This window comes from Aedes aegypti, chromosome 2 (assembly GCF_002204515.2).
Source record: "Aedes aegypti strain LVP_AGWG chromosome 2, AaegL5.0 Primary Assembly, whole genome shotgun sequence".
Taxonomy (NCBI): domain Eukaryota; kingdom Metazoa; phylum Arthropoda; class Insecta; order Diptera; family Culicidae; genus Aedes; species Aedes aegypti.
Genome location: NC_035108.1, coordinates 463,232,288 through 463,249,450, shown reverse-complemented (window position 1 = coordinate 463,249,450; position 17,163 = coordinate 463,232,288). Strand labels below are relative to the sequence as shown.

General features: G+C 38.7%; 1 protein-coding gene across 2 annotated transcripts in view; it reads left to right on the top strand.

Annotated features, from left to right (window-relative positions):
* Window positions 1–2,800: 2,800 nt before the first annotated feature.
* The window catches only part of LOC5568181 (probable cationic amino acid transporter), a 70,172-nt gene continuing 55,809 nt past the window's right edge, over window positions 2,801–17,163 (top strand). Inside the window, exon 1 of one of the 2 annotated variants that reach the window (XM_021848214.1) lies at window positions 2,801–2,921. The gene's annotated coding sequence lies outside the window, so the exon portion shown is untranslated. Of the gene's footprint in view, window positions 2,922–3,057; window positions 3,461–17,163 lie in introns of those variants that run through there. The other variant, XM_021848216.1, reaches the window with a different exon arrangement.

Sequence of the window (17,163 nt, the reverse complement as noted above, 5' to 3'; positions counted from 1 at the left end):
AGGTATTATTTAGCTGTTCAACTTAGTCGAAGACACCAATTTTGTATCTCATCGCTGGACTGAGATATAAACGAAGCAAATATTTGAACGCTGGAAAGTTGTTTAATATGTTGCTTATACATGCGACATTTGTTGGCGTCTGTGCGCCACCTAGTAAGTTAATTCTGAATTAAATTAGTTACCAAGTGGAAGTCAGCAGTCCTGTGATCAACTTTGCAGAAGACAGTTTTCTCCTAAACCTCTTTATTTTCAAGATATTTGCACTACAAGTACTGTCCTATTTATAGGACGCTGGGCGTTCGGGGTATCTGTCCTATTTTTAGGACGCTGGGCGGATATGGGTTAAGCTTGAAGTAAAAACTAAAAGCTAAATGACAATAAATCTTCGAGCTGTTTAGTGGAATACCTATATTAATTACTATACCATGCACTAAATTTGGTTTCTCAGCAAATTCTCAATTGATTCTAACTGAGTTAGTAAAATAATTAAATAAATAATTCTCAAAGCTTAAGCTCAGTGTTAAAGCATAAAGCTGTGGCTCGAAGCTAATGCTCAAAGTTAATCCTTAAAGCTCAGAACCAAAGACACATCAAAGACCTCCATGTCCCTTGCAGATGCCCAGAATTTTATGGCTCATAAGGTAATCTAGAATGCCGTGAAAAGTGTACTGCGATCTGTCAAACTTGGGTACCTTTTGCACTACCGAGGGACCAAATGCAGTACTAGAAGTGGTACCCAATCTGAGCCCGAGTCGGACGGACCTGTCAGAACTGAAGCTTAAATCTCGAAGCTTTATCACGAAGCTAAACCTGGAAGCTATCCAGCTTTTTACGCTAGCATGCCATAAATTTTGAATCACCCTCTTCTGACATTTCTTGCAAACACTCAAGTCTTGTGTTTTGGAAATGAAAATTGATCTTATTTTAAATTCCCCTTTTTATTCTAATCGGTTTCATATTTTAGATTGACAAGCAGGAAGCTTCTGGCTATGAAACTAATCCATTTTGAAGAAGTTATACACGTGGCCTTCAACTGAGCTAGAATCTAGTTTCACCAAGCATCCAATGACTTCAAATAAGTGGGCAAGATCTCTTTAACTGGTTTGTAAAAAGAGTTGGAAAATTGTTTTTAGTAGATAGTTCGGCTAACCAGTCCAGAGACCGCTTGGTTGTGTTTTATTATGACTTTATTACGAAGTCGTTTCGTGGGACGAAACATATCTATACTAAAGATGGTCAGGTTTCACATTTTTCAAACCCGAACCCTACCCGTACCCGACTTATTTTATATCTTCTAACCCGGACAAACATTGAAAAGCAAATCCGGACCCGACCCGAAACGAATTGTAAGAAAACCCGAATAAAACCCGAGTTTGAAAAGATGACAAATTCATCGTTTCTGATGCATCTAAAGCTTCCCTTCAGGATGTTAATCTGTTCACAATTCTCACCCAACCCGACCTAAACCCGACTCAACACGACTTTTTTCAAGCCCAAAACCCAACCCCCCATAGTTTTGTAGCCTACAAACTCGAGCCGAACCTGCAAATGAAAAACAAAATCAAATTTTCGAACCCGACCCTGACCTCGACGTATTTGAATCAAGCATTAATCAAACCAATCGGATCGAAACTCTAACCAAAATCAATAGAATTAGAATCAAATGCACCACTTCCGAGGTTGAGTATCGTTCTGGTTAGCTTTTCCAGTATGTATTCCAATACCTATGTAAGAAAAAAAAAACAGGAAAATCTCACAGGATCCTTTGCCTAGTGTGTGGCCTGAGTATTTGGTAGGGATATAGCTAACAAATAATGATGTCCATTAAACGATATAATTTCGCAATTCGATTCTTGTCAGTATTGTCGTATTGATCTTCTGGTTCCTAAAAGATATGAATTAAATGAATAAAAATACAATTAATAAATCTGAGGAACAACTGCTCTAGCCAATAATTGCTGCAAAACAAACGTAGTGAAAATTTTTGACAGTTCAATCAACAATCCTAAATTTCAGTCTACTAAGATTTAACTATAAAATCTGTCGGCAAGCAATGTCAAAATCAAATCACCCCTCATCGTTTTATGGCAAGCGTAAAAAGCTGGATAGTTAGAAATTATGCTCAAAGCTAAAACTCGAAAATGAACCTCGAACCAAAAACTCGAAGTTAAAGTTTGAAGCTTATGCTTAATGCTAGAAATCTTAGTTGAATTTCGAAGTTAAAGCTTGAAGCTAAAACTTGAAGCTCAAGCTTTAAGCCAAATCTTAAAACTAAAGCTCGAAGCTCTAGTTTGACGCTAAAATCTGAAGCTAAAACTGCAAGCTAAGGCTAATAATCGTAGCTAAAGTTTGAAGATTAAATTTTAAGCTCTAGCTGGAAGCTAGCCAAGTGAAATCTTAAAGCTCCCAAGTAACATTTAATCACTTGGTTAAATTCATTTTGCGTGCTAATCCAGTGCTCCAGGTTTAATATCGAAGATAAAACTGGAATTTAAAACTCAAAGCTAAGGCTCGAAGCTCAATATTAATCTCGAAGCTTAAGGCTTAAGTTCGAGACTAAAGATCATTGATAAAGTTCGGAGCTAAAACTCAAAGCTAAAGCTAAAATATAAATCTAAATTGAATTAGCCATGAGACTACTTTGTTCGGGAGGACACTTGCACTTGTCCTGACCATTCTTTCATTTCCAGTACTATAATTGCCCCATGCGCAGGACCAGACCCAACCCGTTCGTTCACCGCTCGGAAGGAAAACAAAGTTCATTTTCTTTCAAAACACGAGAACTGGCTCGTTAGTCCTCGTCGTGGCTTTCACCGGTGCGGTCGAAGTTTTTCCGCGAGAATCGTTTCGCAAACTGCCTTCTTGTTTTAAATACCATTCGAGACTGATTGTGCAAGAACGAATCGCATACGGATAAGGAGGTGACGGATTCTAAGGGTGGTCACGTTGGGTCAAGGGTGTTTTAGGGGGCGGTGATGTGTTGAGCGATTAAAGACAGGATTTTTCCACGGTCAACGATCCTAGCTTTTGATGTACGATGCTCGTGTCTCGCGGTGGTATAATTTGAGATAGCGTGGTTGGAAAATTGAACGCGAAAGCTCTCTTATCAGTGTTGGGGAGGGGGTGATTGGAGCACCCTATCCTTCACCGTGAGAACAAGAGTTGGCCATTCCCCATCGATTTGTGGGCCTGCTTTGATTGAAGAGGTGTTAAAGTGATTTGAATAATGTGTGGAAAATCGTCTATCGTGACGACAGTGAAGATATGCTCGAAAGAAACGTGTCTGCGGAATTGAGGAGAACACTGTTGGATCGATTTTCTGCATACACAATTTATCAGTTGCAAGCCTCTGCACTGTTGAAACAGTGGGAAATAGGGAGTAGTTTGAAAAAAAAAAGTTTTCCATTTGCCTAGCTTAAAGTTGCGAAACAAACTACACCGATGGGGGTTCCTATTTAAGGTACGTGTATCCCGGCGGATGTTCGTGTTGGGAAACATTAATGCAATTACGGTCTGCAGTACCAGAATTCTGAAGGTTTGCTACTGCTTTCGAAACGGAGCAAATAGTTCATCAAAAGAGTAAGAAACAGCAGGGAAACTAGCTAATAGGTAGTGAAAGAAATGTGAGCTCATGCTAATCCCTATCGATTTTCGACAGCTCCTAGGGAATGAGAGCGGACCTGTTTGTCGCCCGTAATCATGGGCTTGTGCTTCGATAAACGCCTGGTCATCATAGGATCCGATTTGGCGTTCATCGTGAAGGGAAACTATTCACTTCGTGTATGTCCATCATTGCCATAGCTTGGATTTATTCTGCAGGGACCTTGGTTTCGTGAATTTCGTAGATAGCTTATTACCTTTTAAGCAATTGTACTTTTTGCAACTTTCACGGTACAAAGCAATGATAGTAACTTTCAATTGGTATTTATCCACATAATTTACCAGGAATACCCTTTAGGAGTAGGCTCTTGGGACCTTCCTTAACTTCCCTGAGCATATAGAGTATCATCGTACCTGTCACATGATATGTATACGAATGCAAAAATGGCAACTTTGACATAGAAATCTCTCAGTTGATAACTGCGGAAGTGCCCATAGAACACTGAGCTGAGAAGCGGGCTCTGTCCCAATGAGGAAGCAATGCTAAGAAAAATAAGAACTTTTCTCCAGTGATTACATGAAGAGTATTTCCTGCATTGTTCTTGCAATTTGTTTGAAGATTTTTTTTAAATTGAACTAAGGTAAAAACACTAATTTTGGTCAGCCTAAAGAGAAATATTTTAAAAAAATACATGGACAGTCCTACATGTACTGCCAATACGCCAAATAAAGGTTTCAATACATATTCTGTATAGAAAATATTAAAACTGAGCATAAAGTTTATTTTTGCAATGAAAATCGTGTTGGTTAATATAGGCCACCAGAACCAGTTTCAGCCACATTCTTAACTTCGGTTCCTAAATTGGCCTTGATTGACTATAAAAGTTAAAACCATTAGGAAAAATATATTTGTCTGCTATTCCTCAAATGAATTTGAACGAATAAATAAATGTAGCTCTCTCATGTGAGTGTAATGAACTACCCACGAAATGTTCCATGCTAGTTTTCAGTGTAAAACGGTGCCATTATGGGTATAATTGAGCCTATAGCCAAAACCAGTTCCTACGAAGGATAGAGGCAGAAATTGCATGAATGATTATTTAAGCAATCTATACACAGCATTCCGAATCTCGGCTAATTTTAACCGAGATTTGCACAGCCACACACTGTATCCGTCGCTGAAAAACGTGATCGAAATTGTTTTGACCTTGAAAACATGATTTTAGTACTAACTAGTACTACTAGTCTTCGGGAAAGTTTTTCCATAAAATAATCGCTATTTTATGAAAGTGTCAATTTGGTGATTAATCCACCTAAAAGTGAGAACGAAATTTTATTTTTCGTATTTATGAATTCAAAAATAAACTTTATTCGGGAAAGTCGTAGGAAATATTAGAAGAAACAACTTTGCTGAAGACACCGTATGCATATTTTTTTATTTTCATGTACATATGTGGAGTTTTTGTGGAACGCCCCTAATAATCACTTTTTTCACCATAACTTGGTTGGATAATTTTGTACAATTTTCAATTGTTCTAGTGTTATTTGTTACTTGCAAAAACGCATAACTTTCTCCATAAGAGCATATTTTTATCTCTCATACTTTTCGAGTAATTGAAGGTTTTATTTAAAATTTCGCACCTTTTCGACACTAAAATTATTAGGTCGCGCACATTTCCGCAGTCTGAAACTTGCTCATCCAATGGTTTGAAACTAATACTATGAAATGCAGAGAAAGCCGCTTTTAGCCTGCTTTAGCCTGACGGTCAAAAAAAAGTCTGAAAAAATGTTTACTTACATGCAGATATAATTTACACTTATTCACTACACCCTAAATTGGCTTAACTTGAATATCTAGCATCACTGTATCGAATTTTATGCAATAAAGTCAACAATATAATCAATCAACAAAAGGTTGGAATAATCTGTTCAGACAAGTTTATCACAGACAAACAGACAACATATCCAACACACTTTTCGTCGTTCACCTTTCCAACGTTAGCTGTTTATTTTCTGCAGAAAAACACAAACACTTATTGCTATTTTTTCTGCAGGAAGTCTCAGTCCTTTCTTGAGAATTTTTCGGAGATCAAAGCAAAAAATAAAATGTATAATATAACTATGAAACATTTATTTTTTCCTTTAAAATTCATATGCAATCCATAAATTAGTAAATATTAATGTTTAAGATTATCATCATTATTTTTAGCTTCGCTATCACTGGTTTGTTCGTTATCTATTTTAACCAAAAGATTTTTCCATCCTGATAAGGAAACACTTTTTTCTCGGGAATGCTCTAATAGATGTAATCACAGGATTTGATGTCGCCAACAAACAGTGTAATAATTCTTAGTCAATATCAATTCTGGAGATCCTCCCTGCAATTCTTAATATCCTTGTTACCAGTGCTGGGAATGGTAATAGTAGTAGGCTTGACTTTTCGCGAAAATCACGTGGCTCTCCCAGTACAGTAGTTCAAAAACGTGAATCTCATCAAGTAGCCTCTGTTGGGTGCATGAATTTTCTAAATCATGAGTGTCATTGAAGGCTCTAAATGCGGGAAATGCAGCGGGAAATAGAACATTTTTCTACAGTAATTTCGGGTTGCCCTTAGCAACGGGTGTTTTGCAATTTTCAAGGCATTTTGCCTACAGCAGCGATGGACGTGAGTTTCACTGGCTTCGCTGACTGTGATTGGCTTTGTTTGGCTACTGTAGAGTGAGTTTAAAATTTTTTCCAACCCTGCTTGTTACATCCTCTTGAGCCTCTTCGGTCAACTGTCCAATAGAGACCAAGAAATAAATTACCTCACTTTCTCGTATAAGGATTCAGTGTACAAAGCGTTGAGCAAATTTATCCATAGCATCGATGTTACTGAATCGATTCACATTTGAACTGTCGAATCTTTTTATTGATTTAATCGAATCCTTTGCATCTATATATTTGAATGGAAATTTATGAAGTTTGGGATGGGATCAAATGAATTAGCAGTCGACACCAACATCTTTCAATAAAATCAGTTTTCATATTCGATACAACAGATTCACTAATTAAAAATTTGGTTTCTCTCCCATCAATTCATTAAGAAATATTTATCGATTTCTACAAAATGAATCTAATCGAAAACTCGAATTAAGAAAATCAATTCATTCGATTCTAGATGCTCCAAACATCGATTCAAAATATCGATTAATCGTAATGACAACTTAAATATTCGAAATATCAATTTAAACTCAGCCAAAGCTAGTACGGATGCTGATATTGGGTGCCACTCATATAAACCAAAAAGCAATTAAACAGTTTGAAATGCATACTTACCGATTTTCTCGCATTAAAACATATTTACACAATCCACAATCGCCTTCGTGTACTGCCGTTCTACGCATATTTGGCTCGCAGCTTATAAGGTTTACATAGAAAATGGGACAAGTAAGTGTAGATGAGCAGTGTAAGCAGGTTGTAATTTATGAATGGTCCCTTTTATACATGGGTTCGATCACCACAAATGAACAAACTCAACAAAATGTTATCATAGAAAAATGTATGAACAAATTTTGTTACATGATCTTTAATATGATCATCTTAAGATTTCAGTAATTCCACTGTTTTATTTTGTATGATGCTATTTATTGTAAAATGCATATATGTTATAATTGTGAACAAAACTAAAATATAGGGATTTCTTATGAACAACATGATAACTATAACATTTTTTATTGGTTTAGTGGGAAAAAAATTCATTATCGGTATTTTACTAGTACTACCGATGAATCTATGACAAAAGGTCGAAAGACAAAAGGTCGAAAGGACAAAAGGTCGAAGAACAAATAAGAAGGGACAAAAGGTCAAAAATCATTTTTCAAATATGGAAAAATTTCCCACAAAGCAAATCATTTTTGACCTTTTGTCCTTTCGACTTTTTGTCTTTCGGCCTTTTGTCCTTTCGACGTTTTGTCTTTCGACCTATGTCCATAAACCCTACCGATACTGATCGATGTAGTACCGCTGAATCGGTATTCAGCAAAAGTAGTCGGAGCCGGAATCCCTAATTGACCACCTACTTCATATATGGAACTAAGGTTAGAAAAGTGAACGATGAAAAGAGTGTATGATATTTAGTCTGTTTGTCTGTGGTAAACCTGTCTGAACAGATTATTCCGATCTGTTGTTGATTGATGTCATTGTTGATTTGATTGCATAAAATTTGATACAGTGATGCCAGATATTTCAAGTTAAGCCAATTAGGGTGTAGTGAATAAGTGTAAATTATATCTGCATGTAAGTAAACATTTTTTCAGACTTTCTTTTGACCGTCTGGCTAAAGCAGGCTAAAAGTGGCTTTCTTTGCATTTCATAGTACACTCCAACCTCTTTTTACGACCGTTTTTTTACCGACGGTTCTTTTTCCGACCACTTTTTTACGACCGAAATTCAGATTAACGACCGTTTCTATCAATGATCATTATCTTAAAAAGTATTCAAAATAGAGGATCATGATGTTCAGCAAAATTGTTCAGTAGTTCAAGGGCTAACATATGGTGGTCATTGAATTGCGGAATTCTGCCACTAGGCGGCGCTAGTGAGCATGAAACTTTTGTTTTGCGGATATCTCAGGATCCTGACCACTTAGAAAGATGGCGTCTTCGGCAAAGTTGTTCAGTAGCTCAAGGACAATCATTATAAACGCTATGAAGTTCAAAATTTTGCCACCAGGCGGCGCTAGTGAGAATGATTTTTTTGTTTTGCGGATATCTCAGGATCCTGGCCATTTAGAAAGATGGCGCCTTCGGCAAAGTTGTTCAGTAGCTCAAGGACTACCATTATAAACGCTATGAGGTTCAAAATGTTGCCACCAGGCAGCGCTAGTGAGCATGGAAATTTTTGTTTTGTGGATAGCTCAGGATCCTGACCGCTTAGAAAGATGGCGTCTTCGACAAAGTTGTTCAGTAGCTCAAGGACTATCATTATAAACGCTATAAGGTTCAAAATTTTGCCACCAGGCGGCGCTAGTGAGCATGAAACATTTGTTTTGCGGATATCTCAGGATCCTGGCAATTTATAAAGATGGCATCTTCGGCAAAGTTGTTCAGTAGCTCAAGGATTATAATTATAAACGCTATAAGGTTCAAAATTTTGCCACCAGGCGGCGCTAGTGAGCATAGAATTTTTGTTTTGTGGATAGCTCAGGATCCTGACCGCTTAGAAAGATGGCGTCTTCGACAAAGTTGTTCAGTAGCTCAAGGACTACCATTATAAACGCTATGAGGTTCAAAATTTTGCCACCAGGCAGCGCTAGTAAGCATGAAAATTTTGTTTTGCGGATATCTCAGGATCCTGGCCATTTCAGGTATCAGGTATCAGTAGGCCGGCTCCAAAGGCACGTTCCCCACCAGTTGGGAGATTTGTGCCATCGCCATATTTGAGCCTATTTCATCATCTACCCGATGGGAGAGGAAAGGGAAGGGAAAGATGGGAGGAAATAGGAGTGGGGTCCCTTGAAGAGGGAAGATCGCATAAGCGAAATGAGAGCATGTAGCTCCATACCACAATGGGTTCGAACAGCGCCCTAAAAAGGGCACTGCAAAACGCATGAGCGTAAAGAGAGCCTATAGCTCATTACCACAGCGGGTTAAGAATAACAGAATGTCCTGAAGATTCAGGCTTCTGTATTCAGTTTCACTTAATAAGTGTTTACCAAGTAATTGGAATCGCATTTGCGCAAAAACTGGACAGTTACATATCAGGTGATACGAAGTTCCATAATCGGAGTCACAACTATCACACACAAATGAGTCAGCACGCTGAATATTTGCCATGTGATAGTTGAGTCGGCAGTGGCCTGTCAACGCTCTTACCAAGAGACTGCAATTCTGCTTTGACAGATTTGTTATATACTTCGCCACCTTTGGAGATGGCTCAGTAATATACAATTTTGTTTGACGACACGACTCCAAACTATTCCAATATTGCTTGTGCTGAGTTGCCGCCCAAGAATTTATCTGAAGCTTCACCCAGCACTTCGAAATTGGAATAGCCGGCTCAGGGCCAATGAAGTCATGCGATGCTCCATCGCGAGCTAGCTCATCAGCCAATTCATTTCCAGCGATGGAAGAATGGCCAGGTACCCATACAAGGTTTACAGAGTTGACTGAATTCAGTTCCTCAATTTGAGTTCGACATGCGATAACAAGCTTTGACCTTGAGTTGGCCGGAGCGAGAGCTTTTATAGCAGCCTGACTATCTGAACAGAAGTATATGACTTTACTCATTACGCGCTGTTGAAGTGCTGATTGCACTCCACACATAAGAGCAAATATTTCCGCCTGAAAAACGGTGCAGTTTCTACCAAGTGAGTAAAACTGATTCAGCCTTAGCTCACGAGAATATACTCCTGCACCAGCTCTACCTTCAAGAAGGGAGCCATCAGTGTAACATACTATATTGTTTGATATGCTTTTTTCCAAATAGCCAGACGTCCACTCTTCCCGTGAAGGGAATTGTGTGGTAAATGTCCTGTAAGGAAAGTTACAAGCAATTGTGAGATCACTTGGAGCAAGGACAATTTTGTCCCAATTCACCAAAAGTGGAAACAACGAAGTGTGTGTAGATCTACGATTCACTGGATTTTTCTCCAGTAGATCCAGTACCCATAAACGGTAAGAGCAAGAAAGTGCTTCTTGTTTAAGATATATGTGTAGTGGCGCAACGTCGAAAAGGGCCTCGAGCGCTGCTGTGGGAGTTGTAGAGAACGCACCAGACATCGCCATCAAGCACATCCTTTGGAGATGGCCCAATTTTGATTGGATTGTTCTCACTTCGCCCTTTTGCCACCACACAAGACATCCATATGCCAATATTGGTCGAACAACTGTTGTGTAAATCCTTTTGATATATTTGGGTTTGAGGCTCCAAGTTTTACCAAAGGTTCGCCGGCATTGACCGAAGGCCATACAAGCTTTTTTGACTCTGAAATCAATGTGAGCTGTCCATAAAAGTTTGGAATCTAGAATGACTCCGACATACTTTACTTGATCAGTCACATTAATCTCAGTGCCAAAAAGACGTAAAGGTCGAATTCCATCGCGGTTTCGTCTTTCCGTAAAAAGAACAATAGATGTTTTATTCGGGTTAACCGAAAGGCCATATTGGCGACACCAAGTCTCGACTACCTGAAGAGCACTTTGCATCAGGTCGAATAGGGTGCTTATGCACATACCAACTATCAGAGCTAGATAGTCGTCGGCAAATCCATAAGTTGGAAAACCGCAATTATTGAGTTGCCTCAATAGCGTATCTGCTACGAGATTCCACAAAAGTGGTGACAAGACTCCCCCTTGGGGGCATCCGCAAACACCCAATTTTCGAATCGCTGCTTGACGCAATGTCGAGAAGAGATGTCGGTTTTTGAGCATTTGATGAATCCAATTGGTAATCATTGTAGGTAGCCCATGGTTTCGTGCGGCTTCCAATATGGCATCGAAAGACACGTTATCAAAGGCACCCTCAATATCCAAGAAAACACCCAAGCACGATTGCTTCTGAGCGAATGCTTTCTCGATATCGTATACAACTTTGTGTAAAAGAGTCACAGTGGACTTTCCAGATTGGTAAGCATGTTGATTCACATGAAGAGGCATGTTTGTCAAATAAACATCACGGATGTGATGATCGATAATGCGTTCCAGACATTTCAGAAGAAAAGAGGTCAGACTGATTGGTCTAAAACTCTTCGCTTCCTCATACGACGCACGTCCTCCTTTTGGGATAAACTTTACAGAAATATCACGCCAGGATTTGGGAATGTACCCCCCCCCCCCAGCGCTAGTAAGCATGAAAATTTTGTTTTGCGGATATCTCAGGATCCTGGCCATTTAGAAAGATGGCGTCTTCGGCAAAGTTATTCAGTAGCTCAAGGATTATAATTATAAACGCTATAAGGTTCAAAATTTTGCCACCAGGCGGCGCTAGTGAGCATAGAATTTTTGTTTTGTGGATAGCTCAGGATCCTGACCGCTTAGAAAGATGGCGTCTTCGACAAAGTTGTTCAGTAGCTCAAGGACTACCATTATAAACGCTATGAGGTTCAAAATTTTGCCACCAGGCAGCGCTAGTGAGCATGGAAATTTTTGTTTTGTGGATAGATCAGGATCCTGACCACTTAGAAAGATGGCGTCTTCGACAAAGTTGTTCAGTAGCTCAAGGACTATCATTATAAATGATATGAGGTTCAAAATTTTGCCACCAGGCAGCGCTAGTGAGCATGAAAATTTTGTTTTGCGGATATCTCAGGATCCTGGCCATTTAGAAAAATGGCGTCTTCGGCAAAGTTGTTCAGTAGCTCAAGGATTACCATTATAAACGCTATGAGGTTCAAAATTTTGCCACCAGGCGGCGCTAGTGAGCATAGAATTTTTGTTTTGTGGATAGCTCAGGATCCTCACCGCTTGGAGAGATGGCGTCTTCAACAAAGTTGTTCTGTAGCTCAAGGACTATCATCATAAACGCTACGAGGTTCAAAATTTTGGCACCAGGCGGCGCTAGTGAGCATAGAATTTTGGTTTTGCGAATAGCTCAGGATCCTGACCGCTTAGAGAGATGGCGTCTTCGGCAAAGTTGTTCAGTAGCTTAAACGCTATCACTATGAAAGCTATGAGATTCAAAATTCCGCCACCAGGCGGCGCTAGTGAGCATAGAACTTTTGTTTTGTGGATAGCTCAGGATCCTGACCGCTTAGAGAGCTGGCGTCTTCGACAAAGTTGTTCAGTAGCTCAAGGACTATTATTATAAACTCTATGAGGTTCAAAATTTTCAAGGTCAAATTCCTGGTCAATAACTGGAAGATGCAAATCAAATACAATAGAGGTAGATAATTTGTGTTGAAGCCAAAGGTAAATGATTGATTATTTAAAAAATGATGTTTTAATGGTTGTAGGACATTTCCCAGAAAGTCAAACCCCAGAACGACATTCCCCAGAATGACGTTCCCCAGAAAACCATTCCCCAGAATAGGATATTCCCCAGAATAGGACATTCCCCAGAATGGGTTTTATACGTTTGTAAAGAGTGGAAAAAAATTGGTAGTTTAGGTTTTTTGTCGTTAAGAAATGTACCTACTGAATTGATTCGAATTCCCAGAAGCTTCGAATTCCGGACACAGACGTCAATTCACCCAAAATATTATTTTGTCAAATTCACTATTTAGGATCTCAAGCGAATAAAATCGGAATTGAGTTAAAAAATCTATTGAACGGCGAGTGTTTGCTACCTTTTTCTCAGGCAAACCATCTCAGCTGCCGTCCATAAATCACTTGGTCTTCTATGGAAGGGGGGGTGTGGCATACAAATTTCAAAAAGTTTGTACGGTCAAAAAATCACGATGGTGGAAAGAGGTGGTTTTGTGGCTAAGTGGTTCATCGGCAGACCCAACCATAATCTTAGGAGGAAAATGCTGTTTTAAAATTTTCTTAATTGTGTCTTAATTAATTTCATAATTGTGCTACTGTCGTTTCTCTCAATATCATTTCCCTGAAGCCACCCCTCCGAATGACCCGTTTTCCCGAATAGTGATGCAGTTCAAACAGGTGCAAGAATAGTCTTTTAGGACTGGGTGCTGAACTAGAATGAATGATTAGCAATTACAAGAAGAAGATAATATAGATTTGAACGTCATCCTCGACTAAATATATCTTGCCAAAAATGCTAATGATGGTGAAACTCGAAAGAATCGCCAATCAAGTGAAAAAGGGTGCATATTAGATGACCGGTTCGTTACCACCTCGAAACACAAAAGTTATAATAATTATAAGAGCTAAAAACTTTTCGGAAACTAGGCTATTCGGGGAAACGGGTTGTTCGGGGCACTGGCATTCTGGGAACTGGCGTTCGGGGAAACGACATTTGGGAAACCGACATTCGAGGAAAAGTAGCTCAACCGTTTACCATAAGCTGTTCCTACATATGCCATAGAGTAAGGTGGGGCAAAAGTTCGACCTTAGTGGTATAATCAAAGTTTCCAGGAAACCAATAGCAGTTAAAACAAAACAAATACCATACAGTGAACCTTCAACATATTGGCTATAATTTTGCTGAACAAACTTGTGTCAAAATATTTACCCATTTTTAGTTATAACAGTATCAAAATTGATTGTCTTATTCGAACTTTTGCCCCACCGGTGGGGCAAGAGTTCGAATCTAGTGTGGGGCAAAAGTTCGCTGGCTAAAACACAAAATATTGATCCTTTTATGACAGGCATACTTTACACCAGCCGTAAACTTAAGTTTGACGAAAAATACACACTAAATTTTCATCGAAAAATTGCCCAAAACCGGGTTAATTGTAATACACTCAAAAATAGCAGTTTTTCGCAAAACTAAGTGGAATTGTAAAATTTTTGTGACAATTTTCACACGATCAGACAAATTTAACTAAATTTGAAGATAATATGTGGATTTTAGGCAATTTGAAAATTTTTCCGTGAGTTTATACATGGGTCGAACTTTTGCCCCGCTGATTCGAACTTTTGCCCCACTATGGGCCAAAAATTGTTTTCAAGCATTTATGCAAAAACTAATACACCTCAAAGCAAACTTATGATAGGCCTAGATAAGTCCTTACATAAAATATTGAAAAAGATTTTATCTTCAATTGGTTCAATGCAACGAAAGTTTGACCAAAAATTACAATATTCACGTCAAAAAACAACAAATAGCCATAACTTTTCCAAATCTCAATCGATTTTTATGATATTTGGAGTGAAAGTCTCTTACTTAAATAGCATTCGAACCACCATGACATTTATAAGATTTGTTTCGAATTGAGCTAGAAATTTTAAAAAGAAACTTTTACACCACTCGAACTTTTGCCCCACTTTACTCTACTGTGTTTTATGATCAAACTTGATCCAAGCTATTGTTTTTTCGTTTTCATAGTTATTCTTCCTTCTTTTAAAATTGGCTGTTCTTTCTAAATGTACTTTCAAAGGAGATTGGTGCAGTGTAATATGTCACAAAGTAAATTAATGGAATTTGTTTTTCGGCTTTCATGGCATATTCTCCTTTCTTTTGAACATATGCTGTTCTTCCTAGGTTTATTGTCTAAATAATTAGGGATGGTACACATATTATGTCACGCTAAATTTAACTTTTTCGACGAGAAAATCGTCAAAAATATGGTTCGAATTACATTTCCGACCATAGGTGGTTAATTTTAAAGAATTTTTGATTTACAGATTCTCCGTTCAATAAATGAAAGACTGCAACAAACCGAAAGTCCTACCGTTAAAAATTAAAAAAAAAAAACAATACGAAAATGTTTTACCTATGAAAATTATGGTTTTGCTCGAATTTTCCAGTTAGATGCATTCACTATTTACTATTTACCATTTTCCTGGATTTGAACACCTCAAAGATCTCTTGTTATTTTTTTCTGGGGAATGTCCCATTCTGGGGAATGGATTTCTGGGGAATGTCCAATTCTGGGGAATGGCGTTCTGGGGAATGTCGTTCTGGGGAACGTCATTCTGGGAAATGTCGTACAATCGTTTTAATTATGTAGTTATTTTTTTAGATCCAAAAACATGTTCAAAAATTTTTGACGGAGGCAAATGCAGAAGTGAAATTCAATCCAATAATTTGGCTATCGGGACCCTGTGACAGAATTCACTTTGAACAATTTCGTCATTCTTTTTTTTTTTATTCAATTATGTTATTATTCAAGTTCGAGAAAAAAACGCTTTGAATATACATAACCTAACTTAACCTAAACATATAACGCATTAATCGTGGCAATAGAAGATTGTAACGATTTTTGCCTGAAATTATTAATTATTTTATTTGACATTTGTTCCAATGTTTCAACATTGGATTTTCTATGTACCCATTGGTACTATACCAGGGAGGGAGCTTCAGAATCATTTCCAAATTTTATTGCTAGATTTTCTTATTCCAGGCACGGAACATGAGTCCATTGCTCGATAAATACTTGTTTTTAATTATTATTCCTTAACCGGTCGTTTGAGAACGTCGCGACCCATTGGAAGCCCACACAATAGAAACTTCAGCCAGCGCAGTTGCTGGCTAGTGTAGTGTGCTATTTCCATACATAAAAAACAATGCGCTCTCGGGCTAGGCATTGGATATATATAGAAAGCGTTGTGTTTGGATGGGCATCTAATTCTTCCGAAAGAGATGCACTTTGCGAAAGAGGACCACGTGATTATTGAGCTGAAATCGAATTCAGGTTAACTTCTGCGTTCATGGGTCCTCTCATGGCATGGTGGTAACGCGCCCTAACTAGAGATCAGGGAGTCGTGAGTTCGATTCTCAATGAGAAGACGTGTAACTTTTTCGCAAAACTTCATATCAATTTGTCCATTTAATCCAATTGCAAAATATGTGTCATGTTTAGCTTTCGGTAGTTGTTAAACTTCCACTCGGCTGGTTAGCCGTACCACGATTCATAATTAAAAACAAGTAAAAAATTCATGCTCACTAGCGCCGCCGGTGGCAAAATTTTGAACCTCTAGCGTTCATGATGATAGTCCTTGAGCTACTGAACAACTTTGCCGAAGACGCCATCTTTCTAAATGGTCAGGATCCTGAGCTATACGGAAAACAAATATTATATGCTCACTAGCGCCGCCTGGTGGCAAAATCTCGAATCTCTTGGCTAGAATTATGATAGTCCTTGAGCTACTGAACAACTTTGCCGAAGACGCCATCTTTCTAAATGGCCAGGATCCTGAGTAATCCGCAAAACAAAAAATTCATGCTCACTAGCGCCGCCTGGTGGCAAAATTTTGAACCTCATAGCGTTCATGATGATAGTCCTTGAGCTACTGAACAACTTTGCCGAAGACGCCATCTTTCTAAATGGCCTGGATCCTGAGATATCCACAAAACAAAAAAATCATGCTCACTAGCGCCGCCTGGTGGCAAAATTTTGAACCTCATAGCGTTCATGATGATAGTCCTTGAGCTACTGAACAACTTTGCCGAAGACGCCATCTTTCTAAGAGGTCAGGATCCTGAGCTATCCGGAAAACAATAATTATATGCTCGCTAGCGCCGCCTGGTGGCAAAATTTCGAATCTCTTGGCTAGAATAATGGAAGTCCTTGAGCTACTGAACAACTTTGCCGAAGACGCCATCTTTCTAAATTACCAGGATCCTGAGATATCCGCAAAACAAAAAATTCATGCTCACTAGCGCCGCCTGGTGGCAAAATTTTGAACCTCATAGCGTTCATGATGATAGTTCTTGAGCTACTGAACAACTTTGCCGAAGATGCCATCTTTCTAAGTGGTCAGGATCCTGAGCTATCCGTAAAACAAATATTATATGCTCACTAGCGCCGCCTGGTGGCAAAATCTCGAATCTCTTGGCTAGAATTATGATAGTTCTTGAGCTACTGAACAACTTTGCCGAAGACGCCATCTTTATAAATGGCCAGGATCCTGCAATATCCGCAAAACAAAAGTTTCATGCTCACTAGCGCCGCCTTGTGGCAAAATTTTGAACCTCATAGCGTTTATAATGATAGTCCTTGAGCTACTGAACAACTTT